Source organism: Pongo abelii, chromosome 4 (assembly GCF_028885655.2).
Source record: "Pongo abelii isolate AG06213 chromosome 4, NHGRI_mPonAbe1-v2.0_pri, whole genome shotgun sequence".
Taxonomy (NCBI): Eukaryota; Metazoa; Chordata; class Mammalia; order Primates; family Hominidae; genus Pongo; species Pongo abelii.
In genome coordinates this window covers 133636399-133662778 of record NC_071989.2, presented here as the reverse complement: position 1 = coordinate 133662778, position 26380 = coordinate 133636399, and the positions used below count along the sequence as shown (strand labels likewise).

At 39.1% G+C, this 26380-nt stretch overlaps 2 long non-coding RNA genes across 2 annotated transcripts in view; both read right to left on the bottom strand.

Moving 5' to 3' along the window:
• The window catches only part of LOC134761494 (uncharacterized), a 200231-nt gene that overhangs the window by 163313 nt on the left and 10538 nt on the right, over positions 1-26380 (bottom strand). The window lies entirely within an intron of this gene.
• Positions 664-26380, bottom strand: LOC103890708 (uncharacterized). Its single transcript, XR_008525483.2, has 3 exons — positions 26264-26380; positions 15718-15855; positions 664-797 (listed from the first exon to the last, which is right to left on the bottom strand). It is a non-coding gene; the product is annotated as an uncharacterized LOC103890708 (long non-coding RNA).

Below are 26380 nucleotides of genomic sequence, written 5' to 3'. Positions count from 1 at the left end.
GAGGCTTGAGTGGAGGCACTGGCATCGCCTGGGAGCTTGCTAGAAATGCAGAATCTCAAGCTCCATCCTTGAACTTCTGAATCAGAATCTACATTTTAACGATATTTCTAGGTGATTTGTATGCCCACTTGAGATGAAAACACACCAGTTTAGAGGGCTTTCATTGTTGGAGGGTTGGAAGTCCATGCAGCTGGAAAAGGTGGACAGAAACTAGATAAGGACACAACAAGACTACAATATTTAGAAGCCTGAAGTTCATCCCATAGCCATGGGTAAACCACCCAAAGTTTTGTGAAGAGCAAAATAATATTACAAAAATCAACGTTTTAGGATGCTAATGCTTTAGAAAACAGTGAAGAAGAAAACTACCTAGGGTATTTTTGTAACAATTTAGATAAGAGATTATGATAAATCCCCGGCCTGAGACAATGGTAGTAAAAATGGAAAGAATGAGATATATTTCAGAGACACGCCACAAAAAGGATTGCCAACGTTTTATCATAGCTGTAAGAGGCCAAAATTAGACAGGGAAGACTGAGAAAAGGAGTCACTCTAGGAAGTGACTAGTTTCAAGATGAACTATAATATATTGTTGAAGGCAAAAGTAAGTGAAAGCTGTAAGAGCTATAAAGGGAAAGAAACTTCAAAACTAGGATGCCAGACGGGTCAACAGTAATAACACCAGTCATTTATTCAGTCATTCATTTATTCAAAAATGTTTGTTAATTGTCTGGTAATTGCCAGTTTCTTATCAGCACTGAGGAAACTCTAAGTCTCTGTCCACAGGCTCTCATGTTCTAGAAAAGATGGAAAACAAATAGGTAGATGAATGAATATGCAATATTTTTTCAGGTGGAGATTAGAGTTAGTGTTATTTTTTAAAAGTATGGTAAGCTCAATCGTCAGAAGCTATTTTAATTTTTTTTTTTTTTTTTTTTTGAGAATGGCTCTTGTACTGTCACGAGGCTCGAGTGCAGTGGCATGATCATGGCTCACTGAAGCCTCAACCTCCGGGGCTCAAGCCATCCTCCCACCTCAGCCTCCCAAGTAGCTGAAACTACAGACTCATGCCACCACACCTGGCTACTTTTTCAAAAAAAAAATTTTTAGAGATGGGGTCTCACTATGTTGCTCAGGTTGTCAGGTTGATCTTGAACTTCTGGCCTCAAGTGATCCTTCTGCCTCAGCCTCCCAAAGTGCTTGGATTACAGGGGTGAGTCACTGAACCTGGCCTCAGAGGCCATTTTAAGTACAGAGTTCAGGAAAGGGCTCTGCGAGAATGGCCGTTCATGGCAAAGGAAAAAGGTGATGTATCTAGAACCGACTTGGGAAATTCAACTACTTTAAGAAGACATTTATTTTGTTTCACTGTTTTGCAGGGAAAAAAATGGAGTCAAAATTATTTTAATAATAACCAAGATGGTAACTTACATTTTCCATGATTTTCATAGTTTTATACTTTTACATATGTTATCACATCTGACTCATATAATCCTTTTGAAAGGGAGAGAGGACATGTTTTACAGATAAAAAGTCCAAGTTTAAAATTTGGTCAAGATTCCATAATTAAAAATTATGAGAGCTTTTGACTTATAGATGAGTTAACTATTAAATGATTAATTATACATTAAAGTTTGTTAAGCATACAAAAGAGAGAGACTCGGGCTACAGATCTAAAAATATAAACTTCTTTATGTTAGATTAGAGATGACTGCAATTTTTTTTTTTTTTTTTTTGAGACAGTCTTGCTCTTGTCACCCAGGCTAGAGTGCAGTGGTGCAATCTCATCTCACTGCAACCTCTGCCTCACAGGTTCAAGCAATTCTCCTGCCTCAGCCTCCCAAGTAGCTGGGATTACAGGCACGCACCACCATGCCCAGATAATTTTTGTATTTTTAGTAGAGATGCGGTTTCACCATGCTGGCCAGGCTGACCTTGAACTCCTGACTTTGTGATCTGCCCGCCTCAGCCTCCCAAAGTGCTAGGATTACAGGCGTAAGCCATGGCGCCCGGCCTTCTATCCAGGAGTGAAGTCTAATTCCCATCCTTTTGTATCAGGGTAGGTGTAGTTACTAAATTATAAATGAAATGTTGAGATGGTGATAAGATATACTTCATGACTAGGCTCCTTCGTAGGCTAGACCCACAGAAGCCTAGCAGCAGGATTCTGTCTCTCTAGCTAACATCACTCACTCTGGGGAAAAGCTAGCCACTATGTTTAAAAAAAAAAAAAAAAGGAAAAAGAAAAGTCTAAGCATTTTGAAATCCCCATGCCATGAGGAAGATCAATGAGCCATGTGGGGAAGCTGCATGATGACAAACAAATATCCAACTTTTTCCAGCTATTCCAGCCATGCCAAGCCCCAACCCAAGACCTATGAATGAAGACACCTTCAGATTACTCTAGATTCGGCCACCTCTAGCTGCTATTTCATGGCAACCACATAAGAAATCCCTAGTGAAAACTGCCCTGCTGAATCCGGTCAACCCACAGAACTGAGATAGTAATAAATTATTGTTTGATGCCATCAAGTTTTGGAGAAGTTTCTTACACAACAATAGATGTCCAGAACACCCATTATTTTTTAAAGGCATGCAATAGCATTAAAAACATAGATAAATGGATACCAACTGAACAAGGGACTGTGAAATTATTTTTTTTCTTTCATAGGTATCACATTCTACAACAACCACATAAACATCCACATAATTCAAAGGATATTAAAAAAGTAATAACTTATTTTGGATTTATAATGTGTTTTAGATGTAGTGCTCTGAGGAAACAATACAGCATCAAAGAGTGTTAAATCTGTAAGATGCCTTTCTTAGAAGCCATTAGTCTGATTTTCTCAATTTGCATATGAGGAACGAGAGAGAGAGAGAGAGAGAGAGAGAGAGCGAGCATGAGAAATTCCATTATTTACGGAAATTCATACAAACCTTGTGAAAAACCGTGGAAACCCAAGGCCTTTGGACTCATGTTTTCCTCTCTCAGAAGATGTTTTAAAAATCAATATTCAACAGATGAATGAAATTGGCATAGTATTATTTGACTAGTAATTAAATTTTATATTGTTAGATGAATCCAAGCATTATAAAATTAGACGTAAATCTTCAACTCCAAAAGCAATACTATTTGTTTTTCTGATGTTCTGTACAATATTGCATGGCAATTTAAAAACAAATGTATTTAGAAAAAAACTCATCAATAGGAAAAAATCAGAAAATTGGTTGCCTGTATGGTGGAATGGAAATTGACTAGATGGGCACAAAAGTACTTTCTAAGGTGATAAAAATGATACATATATTTTAATTGAAGTATAGGTTACATGGGTGTATATATTTACAAAACTCATGGAACTGTTTTCTTAAGATCTGAGCATTTCACTGTATATAAATTACTCCTTAATTAAAAAAAAAATAAGAATAAAAAGGAGATTTTTCTCCTTCACAGGAGAAAATGACTTATCAACAGTTGGTTTGCCAATAGTGGAGATGGTTTGGGTCTATTTAACTTACCTGTTTCTCTGTTTTCCAATTATGAAATGGATGAGCAAAGTCAATGGTATGTACATCTGTGCTCATAAAACAAAGTAAAGCTAACAAAGCCACCCAGAAGCTAAACATATGTGACCACAAAACATATGAGTTAAAAATGGTCTGATAAATTATCCAATCCAAATTTTTTTATTTTGTAGATAACACTGGCCTTGCTAACAAATTTAATAAACAGAGGTGCTTTTAAAAAACTTGATGGTAAAGGAAGATATTGAGCCATTATTTGTAGAGTAGAAGCTCACTTATCCAACAGAATTAGATCAGTACATAAGAATGAGTTAAAGCTGGTATTCAAAAAGGAAGAGAGGAAAATGGCAGATAGGAGACAGGACTAATGTGCAGCTCCCACTTGGACAAATAGAACAGTATGTGGGGACTCACATCATGAACCTTTGCTCCAAGAACTACAGCAGGAACATAACAGGAAAACTGAAAGAATTCACAGACCCTTTGAAAGAAGAGGCTTGCTGCTGCAAACTTCAAGACAGCTGAAAAACCGTGAGTTCTCAAAGCGTGAAGAGGGGGAAAAGTCTGCCTCTGAGCACACATCCCCACTGGGGAACCTAAAAATCCAGATCATGAGAGAAAGATGTAACCTTACCTACAGCTGAAACAGATTCAGGGAGCCAAGCAAAATATGAAAGTAGAAGAAGCAGCGGGAAGAGCCCTGTAGGCACTCCTGGTCCTGAGCTCAAGCCCAGGGAAGCCATGCCTGGCTTTATCTCACAGCAGCCCTTGGGGAGGAAGCCAGCAGAACAGGGGAGGGGCCACAGAGTGAAGGAAACTTCTAGCTGAGCTTTAATAATTTTTGACTGAGCACAAATTTTTCTAAGCAGCATCCAGGGGAGTGAATGGGAAGTGCAGATAGGAGTGCAGAAGCCACAGCTGACAGTGTGGGAAGTTAGGGAGGGGAGAGGCCTGAGAGCCCTACTTGCTTTCTTAGTGGGGAAGCTTGTAGCCTGGGGCAAGATTTCAGCCCTGCACAGCTTCCTGGTGGGGCACAGCAGGAGAAAGACTGGCCTTGCTGGCTGTGTGGGAGAAGGGTGAGGCCTGTCGCTGCTGGCTTTCCTACACATCCCTGGTGACCTGTATGATGCAGCAGAAGCAGCTATAACCCCTTTGGAACATAACTTCATTGGCCTGAGAAGCACCTCCCATCCCCCACAGTGGCCACAGCAAGCCCTGCCTAAGGTGAGTTTTTGTTCAGACCCACCTAACCCTGCCCCAACCTGATGGTTTACTGCCCTGGTAGACAAAGACAAAAGACATAAACTCTTGGGAGCTATATGGCCCTGCCCATCACCTGAGAAACCCAAATACTTACTCTAGCCAACATAGGGTAAGCTTGTATCTCCTTTCTACTACCACAGCTGGTGCTCTCTTGAAAGCACCACCTCCTGGCTGGAGGCCAATCAACTCAAGCCATTACAGCAACTCATACAAGAACAACCCTGCCCCTGCGAAGGAGAAAACAACAGCTAATTTCACTGCCTGCAACATCCTGGCTTATCAGAGGTCCTGAGTCTGTCCATGTGACAATTTGACTGCTAGCATAACCAGCATTTGAGAAAAACCAGCACACTGAACAAAACTACAACCAAGGAATTCCAAAAAGTCAGCTTCACTCCCCTGCCACCTCCACTGGACTAGGTGCTGGTATCCATGGCTGGGAGATCCAAATGTGAATCATATAACAGGATTCTTTGCAGACATTCTGCAGCAACAATCCAGAGCCCAGTAGCCCCACAGGGTGGGTAGACTCAGAAGCACAATAACGACCACTGCAGTCCAGCTCTCAGGAAGCACCATCCCTAGGGGAAGGGAGAGAGCGCCACATTAAGGGATCACCACTTAGGACATAAAAATCTGAACAGCAGCCCTTGAGTTCCAAATCTTTCCATTGAAACAGTCTACCCAATTGAGAAGGAACCAGAAAAGTAATTCTGATAACATGAAAAAAAAAGGTTCTATAACACCCCAAAAGATCACACTAGCTAAACCAAGAAGAACTCTCTGAATTGCCAGATGAAGAATTCAGCAGGCTTATTAAGCTACTCAAGGAATTACTAGAGAAAGGTGAAAATCAACTTAAAGGACTTCAAAAAACAATATAGGATATGATTGAAAAAGTCTTTAGAGAAATAGATATAAAGAAAAGACAATCACAACTTCCAGAAATGAAAGACACACTTAGAGAAATACAAAATACACTGGAAAATTTAACAATATAATCAAACAAGTGGAAGAAAGAACTTCAGAGCTCGAAGACAAGCCTTTTGAATTAACCCAATCCAACACAGACAAAGAAAACCAAATTTTTAAAAAATGAACAAAGCCTCCATAAATCTGAGATTATGTTAAATGACCAAACATAAGAATAATTGGTGTTCATGAGGAAGAAAAAGAAATATCTACAAGTTCGGAAAACTTATTTGAGGAAATAATCAAGGAAAACTTCCCTGGGCTTGCTAGAGATCTAGACATCCAAATACCAGAAGCTCAAAGAATACCCGGGAAATTCACCACAAAAAGATCATCACCTGGGCACACAGTCATCAGGTTATCTAAAGTCAAGACAAAGGAAAGAATCATAAGATCTGTGAGGCAAAAGGTAACTTCTAAAGGAAAACTTATCTGATTAACAGCAGATTTCTCAATAGAAACCCTCAAGCCAGAAGGGATTGGAGTCCAATCTTTAGCCTCCTCAAACAAAATAATGGCCAGCCAAGAATTTTGTATCCAGAAAAACTACACTTCACACATGAAGGAGAGATAAAGTCTTTTTCAGACAAACAAATGCTGAGAGACTTTGCCACTACCAGGCCAGCACTACAAGCAATGCTAAAAGAGGTACTAAATCTTGAAACAAAACCTGGAAATACATCAAAATAGGACATCCTCAAAGCATAAATTTCACAGGGCCTATGAAACAGTAACACAACGGAAAAAAAAAATGATGTTCAGGCAATAACTAGCATGAATAGAACAGTACCTCCTATCTCAGTAGTAATATTGAATGTAAATGACCTAAATGCCCCACTTAAAAGATACAGAATGGCAGAGTGGATAAATTCTACCAACCAAGTATCTGCTATCTTCAAGGGACTCACCTAACGTGTAAGGACTCACATAGACTTAAGGTAAAGGGATGGAGAAAGATATTTCATGCAAATGGAAACCAAAAGTGAGGTGGAGTAGCTATTCTTATATGAGACAAAATGGACTTTAATGCAACAACAGTGAAAAAGGACAAAGAAGAACATTATACAATTATAAAAGGATTAGTCCAACAGGAAAATATCCCAAATATATACACACCTAAGAGTGAAGCTCCCAAATTTATAAAACAATTACTACTAAACCTAAGGAATGAGGTAGATGGCAACACAATAATAGTGGGGGATTTCAATACTGCATTGACAACACTAGACAGGTCATCAAGACAAAAAGTCAACAAAGAAACAATGGACTTAAACCATAAAATAGAACAATTGGACTTAACAGATATTTACAGAACATTCTACCCAACAACTGTAGAATATACATTCTATTCATCATCACCTAGATCATTCTCCAAGATACACCATATGATAGGCCACAAAAAAGTCTCAATAAATTGAAGATAACTGAAGTTATATCAAGCACTCTCTCAGACCACAGTGGAATAAAACTGAAAATTAACTACAAAAGGAATCCTCAAAACTATACAAATACATGGATATTAAATAATTGGCTCCTGAATGATCTTTGGGGCAACAATGAAATCAAGATGAAAATTTAAAAATTCTTTGAACTGAATGATAATAATGACACAACCTATCAAAACCTCTGGGATACAGCAAAAGCAGTGCTAAGAAGAAAGTTCATAGCATTAAATGCCTACATCAAAAGCCTGAAAGAGCACAAATAGGTAATCTAAGCTCACATCTCAATGAAGTAAAGAAACAAGAACAAATCAAACACAAACCCAGCAAAAGAAAAGAAATAACAAAGATCAGAGCAGAACTAAATGAAACTGAAGCAAAAAAAAAATACAAAAGATAATGAAACAAAAAGCTGTTAAATCAATAATTAAACAAGAAGAGAGAGAATCCAAATAAGCTCAATTAGAAATGAAATGAGATATTACAACTGATACCACAGAAACAAAAGATCATTCAGGACTACTATGAATACCTTTTTGCACACAAACTAGAAAACCTAGAGGAGATGGATGAACCACTGGAAATATACAACCCTCCTAGATTAAACCAGGAAGAAACAGAAACTCAGAACAGACCAATAACAAATAGCGAGATTGGAACAGTAATAAAAACATTGCCAACAAATAGGTCCAAGACCAGATGGATTCACAGCTGAATTCTATTAAACATTCAAAGAGGAATTGGTACCAATTTCTACTGAAACTATTTCAAAAGATAGAGGAAGAGAAAATCCTCCCTAAGTCATTCTATGAAGCGAGTATCACCTTAATACCAAAGCCAGGAAAGGACATAACATAAAAGAAAACTACAGACCAATATCCCTCACAAATATAGATGGAAAAATCCTCAACAAAATACTAGGTAACAGAATCTAATAGCATATTAAAAAATAATAATACACCATGATCAAGTGGGTTTCATACCAGGGATGCAGGGATGGTTTAACATATGCAAGTCAATAAATGTGATACACTATATAAAGAGAAGTAAAAAGAAAAATCATATAATCATCTCAACAGGTGCAGAAAAAGCATTTGACAAAATCCAGCGTCACTTTATGATTAAAACCCTCAGCAAAATCAGCATAAAAGGGACATATCTTAAAGTAATAAAAGCCATCTATGACAAACCCACAGCCAGCATTATACCGAATGGGGAAAACTTGAAAGCATATCTGCTGAGAATTGGAACAAGACAAGGATGCCCACTTTACAAAATCAACATATACAAATCAGTAGCACTGCTATACACCACCAACGACCAAGGTGAGAATCAAATCAATAACTCAACCCCTTTTACCACAGCTCCAAGAAAAATAAAATACTTAGGAATGTACCTTACCAAGGAGGTGCAAGATCTCTACAAGGAAAACTACAAAACACTGCTGGAAGAAGTCATAGATGACACAAACAAATGGAAACACATCCCATGCTCATGGATGGGTAGAATCAATATTGTGAAAATGACCATACTGCCAAAAGCAATCTACAAATTTAATGCAATCCCTATCAAAATACCATCATCATTCTGCACAGAACTAGAAAAAACAATCCTAAAATCCATATAAAACCAAAAAAAGAGCCCACATAGCCAAAGCAAGACTAAGCAAAAAGAACAATCTGGAGGCATCACATTAACCAACATGAAACTATACCACAAGGCCATAGTTACCAAACAGCATGGTACTGGTATAAAAGTAGGCATCTAGACCAATGAAACAAAACAGAGAATCCAGAAATAAAGCCAAATACTTATAGCAAATAGATCTTTGACAAAGCAAACAAAAACATAAAGTGGAGAAAGGATACCCTATTCAACAAATGGTGCTGGCATAATTGGCAAGCCACATGTAGAAGGATGAAACTGAATCCTCATCTGTCACCAGATGCAAAAATCAACACAAGGTGGATCAAAGACTGAAATATAAGACCTGAAACCATAAAAATTCTCGAAGATAACATTGGAAAAACTCTTCTAGACATTGACTCAGGCAGAGTTAATGACCAAGAACCCAAAGCAAATGCAGCATAAACAAAGACAAATAGGTGGGACTTAACCAACCTTAAAAGCTTCTGCACAGCAAAATAAAATCAGCAGAGTAAACAGACGACCCACAGAATAGAAGAAAATCTTTGCTAACTATGCATCCACAAAGGACTGGTATCCAGAATCTACAAGGAACTCTGACAAACCAGCAAGAAAAAAAAAAAAAAAAAAAATTCCCATGAAAAAGTAGTACTGCTCAGCCCCAAGAAGGAATGAAATAACAGCATTTGTAGCAACCTAGATGGAGTTGGAGACCATTCATTATTCTAAGTGAAGTAATTCAGAAATGAAAAACCAAACATCATAGGTTCTCACTTATAAGTGTGAGCTAAGCTATGAGTACACAAAGGCGTAATAATCTAATGGACTTGGGGACTTGGGGGCAAGGGTGGGGAGGGGGTGAGATATGAAGGACTACACACTGGGTATAGTGTACACTGCTCGGGTGATGGGTGCACCAAAATCTCAGAAATCACCACTAAAGAACTTATCCATGTAACCAAACACCACCTGTTCCCCAAAAACTATTGAAATAATTTTTAAAAAGGAAGAAAGGTAAGCATTTTAGCTTAACTAAAGTGTAAATTTGGTTTAGACATTCATTTATTTTTAGTCTTTTGATGAAGGACCACAGCCTTCCCCACCTCGCAAGTAGATGTGCTAGTTGGACAGTTCCATAAACTGTGTGGATAAAAAGAGGCAGGATAGGACAGTGGGAAGGAAAGAGGCTCTGGACAAAGCTCCTGTGTTCTGAATCTCAGCTCTGCCACTTGCTAGCTGTGTGACTTTCAGGAAGTTGCATAGCTGCTCTGTGCCTCAGTTTCCTTATATGTCAAATGGGATATTACCTACCATACACAGTAGTTAGGAGGATGAAAAATCCTTAGAACAGCACTGGCTCACTGAAAGTGCCAGATAGTTGTTTATTAAATAGAAATAAACAGGCCAGGCACAGTGACTCACGCCTGTAGTCCCAGCACTTTGGGAGGCCAAGGTGGGCTGATTGCTTGAGGCCAGGAGTTCAAGACCAGCCTGGGCAACATGGTGAAACCCCGTCTCTACCAAAAATACAAAAATTAGCCAGGTGTGGTGCTGCATGCCTGTAGTCCCAGCTACTTGGGAGGCTGAGGTGGAAGAATCATCTGAGCCTGGGAGGCAAAGGTTGCAGTAACCCATGATTATGACACTGCAGCACTCCAGCCTGGGCGACAAAGGGAGAACCGGAAAAAAAAAAAAGAAAGAAAGAAAGAAAGGAAGGAAAGAAAGAGAGAGAGAGAAAGAGAGAGAAAAGAAAGAAAGAAAGAAAGAGAAGACAGACAGACAGACAACTTCCATGACGCATCAGCTTTGAATTCCGATTGTTTCTTTAGATGTCTTAGAATTTAAAGAGACATTATTTCCTCTTTTTTTTTTTTTATAGTTGTCTTATCCACTTAATTTGATAGCAAGTTTTGGGGGTTTCTTAAAAAAAAAAAAAAAAAAAAAAAAAAACTTTGTCTTTCCTTGACATAAATTTCTCTCCAGAGAAACCCAAAACTGTTTTCCTGACATTCATATTTTGCCACTTGGTGTAATATTTATTAAATTAAATAATAACAACAGGAAGTAAAACTTGTGTAGTATAAACATAATAAATGCTTGGTAGGCACCAATTCAACAGGTGAGGCAAATGCACAACCCCCCTGAGAACAGCCCACTAGCTGGATTATTGCAGAGAGAGAATGATGGACATTAGTCACTGTGTTCTACAGAGAGAAGGAGAGTTTTAGCTAATCCAAAGAGGTTTTTAAAAGAGTTAATGGATGTGAGGGTGATCTGGCTGTGACACGTCACCCCACTGATCGCCAGGGTTGATTTGGCTGATCTGGCGGGCTAGGCGGGTGTCCCCTTCCTTCCTCACTGCTCCTTGTGCATCCCTCCCGAAGCTGCATGCTCAGTCAAAGAGGATAACCATCCCTCATAGAGGAGGGCCGGCCTTCCATCAAGGGTATACGAGTAGCTACCCTCCCCTGCTAGAAACTTCAAACAAGCTCTCAAAGAGGTGGATTTTTTTTTTATTTTGCTATTGTTGTTTTGTTATTGTTTTTTCTTTTTCTTTTGAGATGGAGTCTCACTCTGTTGCCCAGGCTGGCATGCAGTGGCGTGATCTCGGCTCACTGCATCCTCTGTCTCCCAGCTTCAAGCAATTCTCTGCCTCAGCCTCCTGAGTAGCTGGGATTACAGGCATACACCACCACACCCAGCTAATTTTTTTTGTATTTATAGTAGAAACAGGGTTTCACCACGTTGGCCAGGCTGGTCTCGAACTCCTGACCTCAAATGATCTGCCCATCTCAGCCTCCCAAATTGCTGGGATTACAGGCGTAAACGCACTCAGCCTCAAAGAGGCTTTTAAAAGAGTTGCAACTGTGCTATGAAACTTTTATTCTAAGGACCCTTGGAGCCTTTGTGCCCATTTCAAACTTTAACTTGAAAGACCTTTGCTTAGTAGTTTATAAACCAAATACTTATAACATCCACTGAGTTTCTTTATTTTTCAGGAATTGTCATTAGTACTAAATAGTTTAGGGGGGAAAATTAAAGAACAGTTTGCAACAAATCTTTAACACACAGAGATTACATTTGATATTGTCAGATGAATTCAAGTGTTAATATAAATTAGACCTAAGACCTCAAGTCCAAAAGCAGTACTATCTGTTTTTCTGATGTGCCATATACATTATATGACATGGTCTGGTAATTCAAAAGAAAATGTGTTCACAGAAAAATTAATCTACAGGGATACTTGTAGGCTGGGGATGAAACTGACTGTGAAATGGCACAATACAATTTTGGGGGTGGTAGAAATGCTCCATATCTTAATTGGCATATGGGAGACATAAATAGTGTGACTTCAATAACCACCCTAACCTCCTATGCCTTTTCCAGGCCTGAGGACACCTACTGCCTGTTTGGTTCATCCCATTATTGCTATTTATGACCCCAGAACTGTTCACTACCAATGTGTCAGCAAAAGTGGCATAGCTAGCTTCTCCACATGCACATCTGGCTAGAACAGGACAGGAACTAAATCCCGGATGAAAACGTGTTTTAGAAATTGACTTTGACATGAGCAGGGACTCTGTGTTTGAGAAGTATCTGTTGGACTACTTCATACCGACTAAGGGTTAATGGGTCACATTCCATTTCTTCCATTCTACCACAGAAAAAGCTGGGACACATAAGGACATGGCAAAAACACATCACATGACTGCATGGACCAGGCATGCATTCCAAAGATAAATACAAGCATCTCCAACCAGTGTTGAAAAGCACGCATTTTCATCCTAGTCAGACTGATTGCAGCCTCACCAGCAGGACTAAATGCTGATCCCCATTCAGTAACACTTTGAATGCCTTTGTTCCAGCGTTTCCCAGCAGTGCAAACATAATGGAAAAGAGACTGCCAAATGACAGCTCGCTTCTTTCCTCTTTCTTAATATAAGAAAAAATAACTGCAAAGGTGGAAAATAAAGTGAATAAGAATATAAGAAAAAACAGAGACGAACGTGTAAAATAAATTCAGATAATCTGAAATAGAGGAAACTTTCACGAATGTTTTATCATCTACTTTCCTTTAAAGGAAATGAACAATAAAGCAAAACTGAACAAGAAAAAAAATGTTAATGACTGCAACTGCTGTTAAGTAGGAAGTGAACCTTTCAGGCTGAACTTGGCCTTCCAATGGAAATATGAGCAGAGCAGTTCTTAGGGAATATCAGTGAAAATAGGTGTAATTAAGGAGAATGCATCCCAGCAGCCCTCAAGACTGCCTAATAATAAAGCTGTACTCTTAGCATGATAAAGACACATTCTCGTCCATTTCCAAACAACAATACTGTAGGGAGAAAAACAACGTGAGCCCTTATAAATCAATGGGAAAAATGATCCGGTAGGTTCACACATAACTAGTAAGACCATCATATGCTCTACCATTTTTGTACCATTTTTAATATTAGGAACTGGGTGACTTTTTAGGTCGTCATTCTCTGCTTCCTTCCTCTACACCGAAGCCCTTGTTATCATGCATATGAAATGCACAGGAGCACTAAAGGCATTCATTATGGCCATCGCTGAATTCCAAATGAGAATAGTTTAAAAATCTATGTTACTGTTCAAGACAAGTCAACACATTTCAAACAAGAGGGCCCTGTTTGAATTTAGAAAGCCGACTAAAACCCACAGCAGAGAAGAGATCTGAGTCCCTGGCGCTCTGTGCTGTGAGGATTGGGGGTGGAACTATCACGGCGAGGAGGCGCTCAGTAAAAGAGAGGTGGAATTCAAAGCCAACACCAGTTCCCCTGGGGTCTGTTGTAATCAGGAGACAAATGGTCTGTACTCAGTAGCATGTATTCATTCTGTCGCAAGAGGCTGCCAACGCGAGCTTCCCTACGCTTTTGTGGAAATACAGTACGAGTCTTTTTCCCTTTCAGTTGCTATAGAACAAGAAGAATAAAAAGTCCACTGCTGACAAACACTGCTTTGGGCATTTGACACTGGTCTTTGATCTAGTTACTCAGACAGTTCAAAATGAACAAATTAGGTGTTTACAACAAAAGACATTCCGTTTTAGCCTGTTCAAGTGCCAAGTGGAGTGGACAGCTCGCTCAAACAGAACTGGGAAATTTCTCCCTGCCAGCCCACAAGATGGGCATTGGAAGTTCATTCCCCAAGAGCAATTAATAAATTATGATACAGTTTTTTTAAATTAAAAGGGAAAAAAAGAAAGAAAACATGGGGTTTGGGTCAACAAAGTAAACCTACACCATCTGGAATTTGAGTCACGACACAGCAGATCCTTGAGGCTAGAGACCCACAGGGACAGATCTTCATTCTTCATGAGATGGTTTGATTATAGGACAGACAATGAAAAAAACACTCATTTTAAAACTTCTGCCTGAAAATCAAGTCTATATACCATACAATCTACAGTCTACACATCACATGGAAAAGGGCAACATCTGTATTCTATTATGTAAATTCCCCTTTTAAAAGTATTGTAACATTATTCTCAAAGACAGAAGGAAAATTGGATGTCTGAGTGTGATCCCTATTCACAAAAGAGAATGGTTTTGTTCCCTTGACTGAAGTGTCTGCTTTATTTCTGTTGAAAACAGTGCATCTTAGACAAGAACCCATTGCCTCCATTTCCTTTTTGTGAAAAGAAGTGTTTGTGCTATGAAATGATTTGTTAAAAGCTTTAGCAGTCTATGGCCAAGGAAGGATTGTAAATGGACTATGTGATTTGCACCATATTCTTCTAATAGGGGACATCTGATTAAAATGTTTTAAATAATTACAGTGTTTAGAAAAGCAGACACCACTTCAGCAACTGTGTCCAGCAGCAGTGGGTTTTGAGGTCGGCTATGTGAGGTGAAGCAGACGCATGAAACATGCTGAACAGTGGCACTTTAAAATCACATTTTATTTTCAGCAAGCAATGGGGAGTGCAAAAGGAAAAGCAAGTATGGAAAAAGAAAGAAATCTGTTAGCACAGATCCAAATATCCCCTAGAATCGAAATGTCAGCCTTGAAAATACCGAGCAAGCCAGCTTGTCTAATATGTTACCATCCTGCCTTATAATTACCGGAAAGTAGTTATTTATCTGTTGTGTTCAGCTACCCTGTCAGTATGCCTGAGTTTAATTATCAGACCTCACTGGAAGTTCAATTTCCTCTGTTCCTTCTTCTTTTTGCTGCAACATAAATCGAAATTGCTTCATAATTTCTGTTAACTGTTTTGGCACACTGTCTCACACATCCCGAGTTCTTGCCCACAAGACAGTCTCTGCTCACAGCCTCTCCAGCTATAAAGAAGGCATCTGTTTGCTGCAGTTTCAACCCTCACAAACCCCATGATTCTTTGGTATATCAAAGTTCACAGCCTCTTGTCCATCAGCTTGGTGAAAAAAAGAAGTAAGAGGCCAGGTGCAGTGGCTCACACCTATAATCCCAGAACTTTGGGAGGCCAAGGTGGGAGGATCACCTAAGGTTAGGAGTTCGAGACCAGCCTGGCTAACATGGCGAAATCCCATCTCTACTAAAAATACAAAAATTAGCTAGACATAGTGGCATGCACCTGTAATCCCAGCTATTCGCGAGGCTGAGGCAAGAGAATCCCTTGAACCTGGGAGGTAGAGGTTGCAGTGAGCCAAGATCTTACCACTGTACTCTAGCCTGGGCAACAGAGTGAGACTGTCAGAAAAAAAAAACACTTAACAAAGAGAAACAAAAGAGGCGGTTGTCTGCTTCTTTCACCTTCATGGAGCACAAGAGCTTCAAACATCTGCCTGTGATGGGGCAGCCGAGCCAAGAAATTCCAAAGTGCTCCAAAGAAGGGTCTGGGAGAAGTCAAACAAACAGGCATTACCATGTCTTTCCCCCTTCGCCTCCCCGACGAGTGATCCTTCCAGTGAAAAGGATCTTGTCCTGGGTGTGTGATTCTTTCCCATGAGCCCTATGTAGAAACAGAGCCTTGATTGTCAGAGACTTTGAGATCTGCATATATCTAAATTACAGGAAAGAAAAAACAGAGCTTAGGTGCAATATTCTCCCACTCTCTCATCAGTCCTCCACGAGTGAACCCAGCCCTAAGGAGAAAACTGAACACTTAGAACAAGGTATTAATATTATCACAGGTCTGCTAAGAATCTGGACACACTCTGCAGAAATTATCCTACAAAGGAAGTACATTATCAGATGGTGGTGACTTTTTTGAAGTTTATTCGTAGGTGGGCATGACAGCAATTGAAAGTTTCTCTATCCTCTGAGGTCTACTTCTCTCCATCACCCAAGGTTAGTGGCAGTCAAATGAGTACAAACTGAATCTCAGCTCTGCCACTTACCATCTCTAGGACCCTGGGCAATTTGCCTAACCTCTCAGTGACTTGGTGTGCTGTACAGTGGGATAATAAAAGTTCCAGCCTCACAGGGATGTTGTAAAGGTGAAATGTATTATATGCAAAGCACTTAGAATAGTGCCAGATATTATCATTATTATTACTATTACTATTTCATTGTATTCACTGTTTCCCCCTCCCTTATGGTTTCTGGCATATTGATTTGATCTACTCAGAGTAAGCTTTCAATACTATAAATTGATTAGCAACACCCAGTACAACAACGTTACAGGCTTTTAAGGGGAGCGATCTCATTGACAAATACTTACACCTAATCTTGTAAGTACAACTTCTGATAGTGTTAACACTAATTTGCATGTAGTAAAGTTCCTCTGTTTACAAACAAGTGTCTAAAACAGATGGAGTTTTGTGTGTTTTACACAATTTTAAAAGCTAACAGTGTGTTGTCTATATTGGTATTCTGCAGCTGCCATAACAAATTACTGTAACCTTGGCTTAAGACAAGAGAAATTTATTTTCTCATCATACTGGAGGCCAGGAGTCTGAAATCAAGGTCTCAGGGGGACTGCACTCCCTCCAGTCAGAGACACCTGGGGAGAATCATGTACTTCTGTCTTCCAGTTTCTGCTGTCTCCAGGCATTTTTTTTGGCTTGAGGGTGGATCACTTCAATCTCTGCCTCCAAGGCCATGTTGCCTCCTCTTCTGTCTGTCTTCCACCTGGTGTGTCTGTCAAATTCCCCACTCTGCCTCACTCTTATAAGAACACTTGCCATTGGATCTGGGGCCCACCAAATAATCCAGGACAAACTCCTCCTCTCAAAATCTTTAACTTAATTACATCTTTTTGCCTTATAAAGCAATGTTCACAGGTTCTGGTGATTGGCAGGTGGACATATCTTTTTGAGGAACACCCTTCAGCCCACTACAATGCCTATTATCAATATATATTGGGAGAGACTGTAAAGGTTGTCTGATTTATTTTAATCAGGTGGCAATGACTCATATTCATAGATGTATAGGGAACATTTGTGCTCGTTACCACTAGTGATTACACACACACACAAACACACATACACTCATGCCTACTCTCTGGCTTGTATTCATTAGAGTAGGTGAGAGTTTTTGTTTTACAACTGAGAGAAGAGATGTTTCAGTGGGTGAGGAGCCAAGGGAAAGAGGAGGGCAGTATTCCTATATCATGTCTTATAAAGTGGTTTTCATTCTCCTTCTAGAAAGAGATGCTACAAAGTGGAAGGCAATGAAGGAATCTCGTGAGGTTCTTCACAGAAAGCAGAAAAGACCTCATGAGGCCCCCAAGCACCAGGAGAGCTGCTTTGGAGCCCAGTGACTATGAGTGGCTCTGAGACAGGGAAGGCTGTTCTCCCTGCCTCTGTGCAGAAGCAGAACCAACCAGGCTCCTGCTCCTTGGAATTCAAAGCTTGGGGAGCATCCTGCAGCATCTCCCTTATCTTGCATGTCAGTCACCTCATGATGTACTGGGACATTGACTAAGCACTGGAAATGGGCAAGAGGGGCCAGAGAAGGAGAGAAAGGGGCAAGTGGTGAGAGGACATAAGTAATCCATCCCACTGGAGACCTCCAGAAAGATCTGAAGGACACTTTCCCCAGATGGGTGAAGCCCTGTTAGTGCATGGGTGAAGGTTATAATGCAATTTGATATTTTCATAAACATTTCCCTATGTAGGGAAGGAAATGTTGTCACTCTTGTAAGGACACTTGTCAAAGGTTAAGAAAAGATGGGAGAAGCATTTTAACAAATTGGTTACTTCCTTTTTCTATTGCTGCTGTAAAAAAATAAATACCAAAAACTTAGTGGCTTAAAACAACACCCATTGGTTCTTTCATGATTCAGCTGAATTCTGAAATTGAAATCAAGGTATTATTGAGACTACATTCTCTTATGGAGGCTCTGGGAAAGATCCACTTCAAGGCTCATTCAAGTTGTTGGCAGGTTTAGTTCCACGTGGCTGTGGGACTAAGGTTTCCATTTCCTTGTTGGCTATTGGTTGAAGTTTCTCATGGCTGACCACATTCCCTGGCTCCTGAACTCTCCATTTCTAAGCTGTCAGTGGCATGTCTGGTCCTTCTTCTACTTCCTATCTTGCTATTCTCTTCTCTCCTTTTAAGAGTTTATGTGATTACATTGGTTGCAACCAGATAATCCAGGATAATTTCTCTATGATAATGTCAGCTGATTAGTAACCTTACTTACATCTGGAAAGTCCCATTCCGCATGTGAGAAACCATATTTATAGATATAACATCAAGAGATGAAGGCCATGGGGGCCAAAATTATGCCTCCCACACTGGTGAAACTTACAATAAAGTATTCTCCCCAACCCCACCAACATAAAAGATCTCTGGACTAGCAATCAGAAGACCATGTTCCAGTTTCAGCTCTATGGCCAGCTCATTTGCTGATGAAAATGGGTTTCCACGTCCCTGCTTGGGGACTAGTTTCTGGTAATTGTAAAGAGCAAGAGTCTGAGTAGATGCCACGTAAAGTCTCTTACTTCTCCAAAATTATGTAACTCTGTTTCTCCAATAGTGAAAGGCTACATACAACCCATTATCAAATCCACAGTGCAAAATGTATCTTGTGGTTTTCAGTGAATTGCCCAGCTATTGTCAGCACCACCACTGGGGTCAGAGCTGTGGGATGCTGTCAACTTATATATGAGCTGTGTTTTAAAATAGATGACATGGGAAGTATTATGATATACTAAGCATATTAAATAGTTTCCTTTAGAAAGTCACTGAGTAACAGTGCAATTGAGTCATTCAAACTAAAGGTTTGAGCTATGTGAGTCTAGGCTTTATCAGCTGATGCTACTCTTATACAAATTTTTGCTTATGGAGTTTAAATGCAGCCAAGTATCCAAAGTGAAAGACACAGAGGCTTGTAACTTCCAGTATGCTTCAACTGCAACCCACAAAGAATGCAATGAATTCCTCCTCCTATTTGTAACGTTCAACTCCTTCCATAAATCTTTCCCAGGTACCCAGCCAGGCTCAGATAACATTTTCCAAAAGGATTGCAAATTTGGCAAACCTTGGCAAAGTTTAAAGTCTAAAGCATTACCTCAAATCTACTGACTACTAACTGAGGCTTAAAAAGATCTAAATACCTATTCCTATCATTTTTATCAGTCATATTAACAAGGTTTCCATGGATCTTTATACTCAAAGCGGTTCAACACAGTATTCACACTTTAAATTGTTGAAAACAATAAGAACTCCATCTTTCTCTTTTCCAATTATTCTCTCCATTGCTCTGTCTGTAAATCTTGTTTTATTCCTATATCGGTAACATTCTTCAAAAACTAAAGAACTAAATATTTGCAACAATTTTCCTGAAAGGTTACTAGTAGTTGTTGAAATTGAGTAACTCAAATTTTCCAACACTTAAGCAAAGATGCTATTAAGAGCCCATATGTTAGGTCTAGAACTAAATTAAATTGCACTTATTCAACACATATTTATTGACTATCTACTATGTACCATATGTATCTGCTAGGAATAAAATTATGAACAAAGCAGTCCTTGATCTCAGAGCATTAACATTCTAGTAGAAAACACATAATAAACAAATCAAAATACTGTGAAGAAAGATAAAGTAAGTAAGGGAATAGAGTAAGTCTGAGAGAAATATTTTTAGACAAGCTACTTTCTGGCACAGGGACAAATTAAACAGAAGCGAACACTGAATATGCAGGGCAAGAGTATTTCAGGCAGAGGGTCCGAATGGCAGGTACAAAGGCCCTGGGTTAAGAATGTCTTTGACAAGTTCTAGGAACATCAGAGAAGCCAGTTTATGTTTCGTGGTGTGAGCAAGTAGTAGAGTGGTAGAAAGTGAGTTTGAAGGGACAGCCAGGGTCAAGTCATGTAGAGCTATGGTAATGACTTTGGACATTATTCTAAGTGTGATGAAAGCCAATGGAGGTTGAGGCCAGGGGCAGTGGCTCACACCTGTAATCCCAACATTTTGAGAGGCCAAGGCGGGTGGATCACCTGAGGTCAGGAATTCAAGACCAGCCTGGCCAACATGGTGAAACCCTATCTCTACTAAAAATATAAAATTAGCCGGGCATGGTGGCACTTGCCTATAATTCCAGCTATTAAGGAGGCTGAGGCAGAACTGCTTGAACCTGGGAGGTGGAGGTTGCAGTGAGCCAAGACTGTGCCACTGCACTCCAGCCTGGGTGACAGAGCAAGACTCCATCTCAAAAAAAAGAAAGCTTTAAAAGAATGAAGGAAGGAATGAAGGAATGAAGGAGAGGAAGGAAGAAAGGAAGGAAGGAAGAAGGGAAGGAAGGAAGGAAAGACAGAGAGGCAGGAAGGAAGGAAAGACAGAGAGGAAGGAAAGAAGGAAGGAAGGAAGGAAGGAAGGAAAGAAGGAAGGAAAGAAAGGAAAGAAGAAAGGAAGGAAGGAGAGGAAGGAAGGAAGGAAGAAAGGGAGGGAGGGAGGGAGGAAGGAAGCCAATGGAGGTTTGAAAACAGAGGAGTGACACGCTTTAATTTACAATTTCAAGTTCTCACTGTGGTTGCAGGTGGAGAATAGACACCAAGAATGAAAACCAGACGGCAAGTTAGAAAAGTTATTTTATAACAAATATAAGTTCAGACAAGAGAGGGACTAGGGTGGTAGTAGTACAAAATTGGTCAGGTTTAAGATATATCATGAAGGTTTTGCTGACATATCTTGGTGATGGAATGGATGTGGAAAATGATTAAAAGAGAGGAAGTTGAATGCCCATCACTGACCAATACAGGGTAACTGTCAATTACATCCTCAAGCATAAATGAAATCTTCTCTTCAAGGAGATGGGGTTGCTTTTTTTTTTTTTCTTTTCTACGCCTTTGGGAGGACTTACTAAAGTCTAATGTGAGATGATGATGGATAGCTAGAGAGACAGATACTACTCATGATGATGTCCATGTCCAAAGCATACCAGCACCATGGAGAAGAAGACATATGTGACCCACTCCATGCACATGGGAAAAAGGCTAGCAGGAAACATACAATCGACTTTTTTCATAACAGTTCACTGAGGAAGCCATAATCAAGGAAGACACAAAATCATTTTGCTTTCAACTTTAAACTCTATGGTATAACTGTGTCAGCTTGTAACCAGACTGGCATTTGGCAAAGTAAAATGAAATAACATTTAATGAAGTTTTCAGATATGTTACAATTGTGTTTCAGATATGTTTCAGTTATGTTTCAGATTCATACTAAGGCCCAGTATCAACTATTTTATTTCAATTTAATGTAATAAACCATTATTGGGTTCTTACTATAGGCCAGATGTTATATAGATTCTGGAAATATAAGATGTAACAACTCTGTTGTTCCCAGCCTGCTAGGAAAGAAAGAGACATAGATGAATATCTGCATTAGTATATGGTGTCAAGATAAAAGAAAGAATAAAGTACTATTGGAAAACTGATAAACTATTATAATTACTATTTGGGTGAGGGTCCCAGGCAAAGTGATTGAGAGAGCTGACATTTGAATTGGACCATGAATACATAGAATCATGACAAAAAAGGAAAAATAAAAGGAGAAAGCAAGTCTGTGCTTGTTGTTGCAGATGGCAGTAGCTCAAGATCACTGGGGGTGGAGAGCAGGATTGCATAGTGGTCATAGTCTTTGCAGCTACAGCTTCAGCTTAAATACCAGTTCTACCACTTATCATGTTATTTAATCCCTATATGCCTCAGTTTATCCATCTGTAATACTGGAATAATAGCTATTTCGTAGAGCTTTGTAGGGAATAACCAATTTAACACAGGGCATTTAAGTAAAGCTTTTAGTACATAGCAATACACAATGTTTGCTCTATAGCAATAAAAGGCAGGCTGATGTTTTCTTATTTGAAGCATATTAACAAAGAGCATGAGACAACTTTTGTGGAGTGATTTAGGCTTAAAAAATTATTATTTTGCAACTCCCTTGATCTCAAAAGTTAAGACTGAACATGCCAGGATGGGAATTTGACTTTCTAATGCCTATGTTTGTGGTTAGTTATTTTTTATGACATTGAAGTGATAGGTTTAAAACCTAAATGGGTCATGAGGCTTCACCCTACTCTTGGCCACAGACTGAACCCTTAACCCTAGCTAACCATGAGGCAAATAGATCATGAAAGAGGCAGACAACACAGTGGAAATGTATCCATATTACTCTTCAATTAGCCACTAGAAAAATAATTCAAAATCATGCCCTAGTAGCAGTGAGGTAGCAATGTCATTTTCGTAAGTTAACTTAATGCTTTAAAAAATATAAATTGATCTACATTGTTCTTATGCCCGAAGAAGAGACCATGTTTGAATTCTGAGTGAGGTTTCAGCATGTTTACTGCATGATAATACCTCATATTTGTATGGTAATTGATATTTCACTAAAAAACTTTTCCATTGATCTTACCATATTCTAATTTCCAAGATGGTAAAACACTGAACTTGAGAAGTCTGAGCAAGCCTTCAATGTGGTTAAGGTGCAAACATGCCATGGAGAGAAATGGTGAAGGTATCGGCAGGCAAGAGATAAATTACTAGCTTTTTGCCATGGTTAAGGCCAACTTGATAATGAGGACAGTGAGAAAGAACCGAAACTACAACTACTAGAAGCTACTGGAAGAAAACACAGAGGAAACACTTTGTGATATGGGACTGGAAAAGGATTTCTTGGATACAACTTCAAAAGCACAGGCAACAAAAGCAAATATAGACAAATGGGATTACATCAAACTGAAAGGCTTCTGCACAGCAAAAATAGTCATCAACAGAGTGAAAAGACAACCTACAGAATGGGAAAAAATACTTCCAAGTCATACATCTAATTAGGGGTTAATATCCAAAATATATAAGGAACTGAAACAACTAATAATCTAATTTAAAAATGGGCAAATGATCTGAATAGAAGTTTCTCAGAAGAATAAAAAGGCCAGCACATATAAAAATGCTCAGCGTCATTAATCATCAGGCAAATGCAAATCAAACCCACAGTGAGATAGTAATATCATCTTACTACGTGAGAAGAGAGACTGGCCTAGCCTCTCAGCCTATGTCTTTCTCCTGTGCTGGATGCTTCCTATCCTTGAACATCAGACTCCAACTTCTCAAAGTTAGAAGGGCTACTACGATAAGACAAAAAAAAAAAAAATTGCTGGCAAGGATGCAGAGAAAGGAGAACTCTTATACATTTTTGTGGGAGTGTAAATTAGTATAGCTATTATGGAAAATAGAATAGGGCTTCCTGAAAACATTAAAAATAGAACTACCACATGATGCAGCAATCCCATTTCTGGGTATATACGCAAAGGAAATGAAATCAGCACGTCAAAGAGAGATCTGTACCCCCATGTTTATTGCAGCACTACTCACAATAGCCAAGAGATGGAACCAAATATTCTTCAAAAGAAGAAAGGATAAAGCAAATGTGGTCTATATACACAATGGAATACTGTTTAACCATTAAAAAGAATGAAATCCTTCCATCTGTGGCAACATGGATGAACCTGGAGGACATTATGTTAAGTGAAATAAGCCAGAAAAACAAATACCACATGATCTCACTAATAGACGGAATCTTAAAAAGTTGATCTCATGCAAGTAGAGATTATAGAAGAGTGATTACCAGAGGCTTAGGAGGTGTGGAGGAAAGAGTGATTGAGTACAAAGTTACAGTTAGATAGGAAGAATAAATTCCAGTGTTCTATTACATAGTAGGGTGACTATAGTTAATAAAAATGTATTGTATTTTCCAAGGCAGCCAAAAAAGAGGATCTTGAATGTCATCACCACAAAGAAATTATAAATGTTTGAAGTGATGGCTAGGCTATCTACCCAAACTCAATTATTATACAATATACAGGGGTATTAAAACATCACATTGTACCCCATAAACATGTAAAATTATCATGTAAAAAAAAACATATAAACATGTAAAATTATCACAGGGAGGGGAACATTACACACCAGGGCCAGTCAGCGAGTGGGAGACAAGGGGAGGGAGAGCATTAGGACAAATACCTAATGCATGCAGGGCTTAAAACCCATGTGACAGGTTGATAGGTGCAGCAAACCACCATGGCACATGTATATCTATGTAACAAACCTGCACATTCTGCACATGTATCCCAGAACTTAAAGTAAAATAAAAATAAAATAAAATAATAAAATAAAATGAATAAATTATCATGTGTCAGTTATAAACAACAGTTTTTAAAGTTAAATTTAGGAAAAAGCAAAGGAAGGCAACTCACATTAACTGATCTTTCTACACCTTCTTCATTTAATCTTTTTTCCCTCTTTGCTTGGCAACCACTAAACATGTTGTTATTGCCACAGCAGATACACAGCCAGTGTCTTCTGTGCCAGAGACACATTCAAATGACAATGTGACACATTTTATTATGAAAGAATAGCCCGGTGAGCTGGAGATGCCTTGCCTACAGCTGCTTTGCTATGTTAAAACTGTCCTTTGTGCATCATTTATTCTGAACACATTTGAGGACAACTGGAAACAAACTGATGAGTAAGTCTGAGTGCCGAGAGAGGTGAAGGAATGACATTTTAAAGGCAAACATTGAGACTTTTCAGCCAAAGAAGCAGCAGCTGCTACAGATGTTGATATAACAGAGGACACCGGGAGCAGTGAGCAGGGCAGAATGTCAGTTCAAGACAAGAGGTTGCCATCAGAGAAAACAATCCACTAGAAACAAAAGCTACAGTGCCCAGGCAGTGCTGAGGGGCTGGGCTCTTTTCTCAGCAAGATGGCTAGCAAAAAGATAAGCTGAGCACCAATGAAAATTATCATTGTAGGAAAGAGAGAAACAGAGAGAGATTTGGAATGCATCTACCTCTGTGGCAGAAAAGACATTTTAAGTAGCATTAAAAGCCTGGAGAGTGTAGTCTCACATGCTTCTTTCTTCAGTGCAAGCTGTGCACACCTCCATTGGAAGCAAAAGGCTTTTGCTTTATGTTCATTGACCTTAAAGAAACTCTACTTTGGTAGCTTGAATTCAAGAATTCTTTGCCAACACCTCTGGTTTTAAATCATTACTAATAATAGGGACAAGTGCCAAAACATTTGACTAGCTGTCCAATGTATTTGCAAGTTTAAAAATATAGTCTTGTTGGTTGAAAATGCCAGTTAGTCATCAGTTAACCTTGAAGTCTTCCTGACCCATGTCCTCTGGAAGAGTTCATGGAAATAAAAACAGACAGAATCAAAATGCACCTAACTCAGGATCTGCAAACCCCACGAAATAGCAAATCAAAGGGTTGACTCCAAGTCAGTCTGACATTTGAAAAACAGCAGGGCTTACATCAGGTGAGACATCAAAAGCAACAAAAAGGAAGTCAGGCTATCACAGCCTTATCTGGCCTTTGCTAGGAGAGAAAGGTTGGAAAATCTGAGACATCCATTTCTCAATATGTTCACTGCCAGTCAGACACTTTCTATTACACAGAGAAGTCACAGAGGCCCAATTTCCATTTGGTCATTCAAAAACCATTTATTGAAGCACTACTATGTACCAGGCATCATACTGGGGACTGAAAAGTAGCTGCAAAAGATACAGTGCCTGATAAGAGACATATATAACTAAACGATTTCAAAGAAGCGCAACAAATATTCTAAAAAGGGATGCAGTGCTTTCAGAATAATAGAAAGTGATTTTAAAGAATCATTCAGAGGAATCTAGTAAATAATAATAGCAATATAATAACATGAGAAAGTTCCAGGTTTTTGGTAAGAATAAAATGTAGATTATGCCATTAATTGAGGGAGCATTTATAAAGAGGAATACATTTAAGAGGGAATATGGTGAATTCAGATTTGAATATGCCTTTCAGATAAGCACAGTTGTTCCCAAAATAAAAAAATGGCCCAAGTTGCATTTATGTCCTTCTTTCTGCCACCATCATCACCTTCGATGTTATTACACATAAATAGCAAAGTGAACAGAATAGAAACAGAAAGAAAAGAGTGATCTTACTATATTAAGAAAAAGCATTTAGGATACCTGAGAGTTTGGGACAATTTTGCCAGACACTAGGACATTTTTTTTCTTTTTTCCCCTCCACATTCTCTATAATTTAATTGTTAGGAGTATGAATTCTAGAATCTACATAGGTTCCAG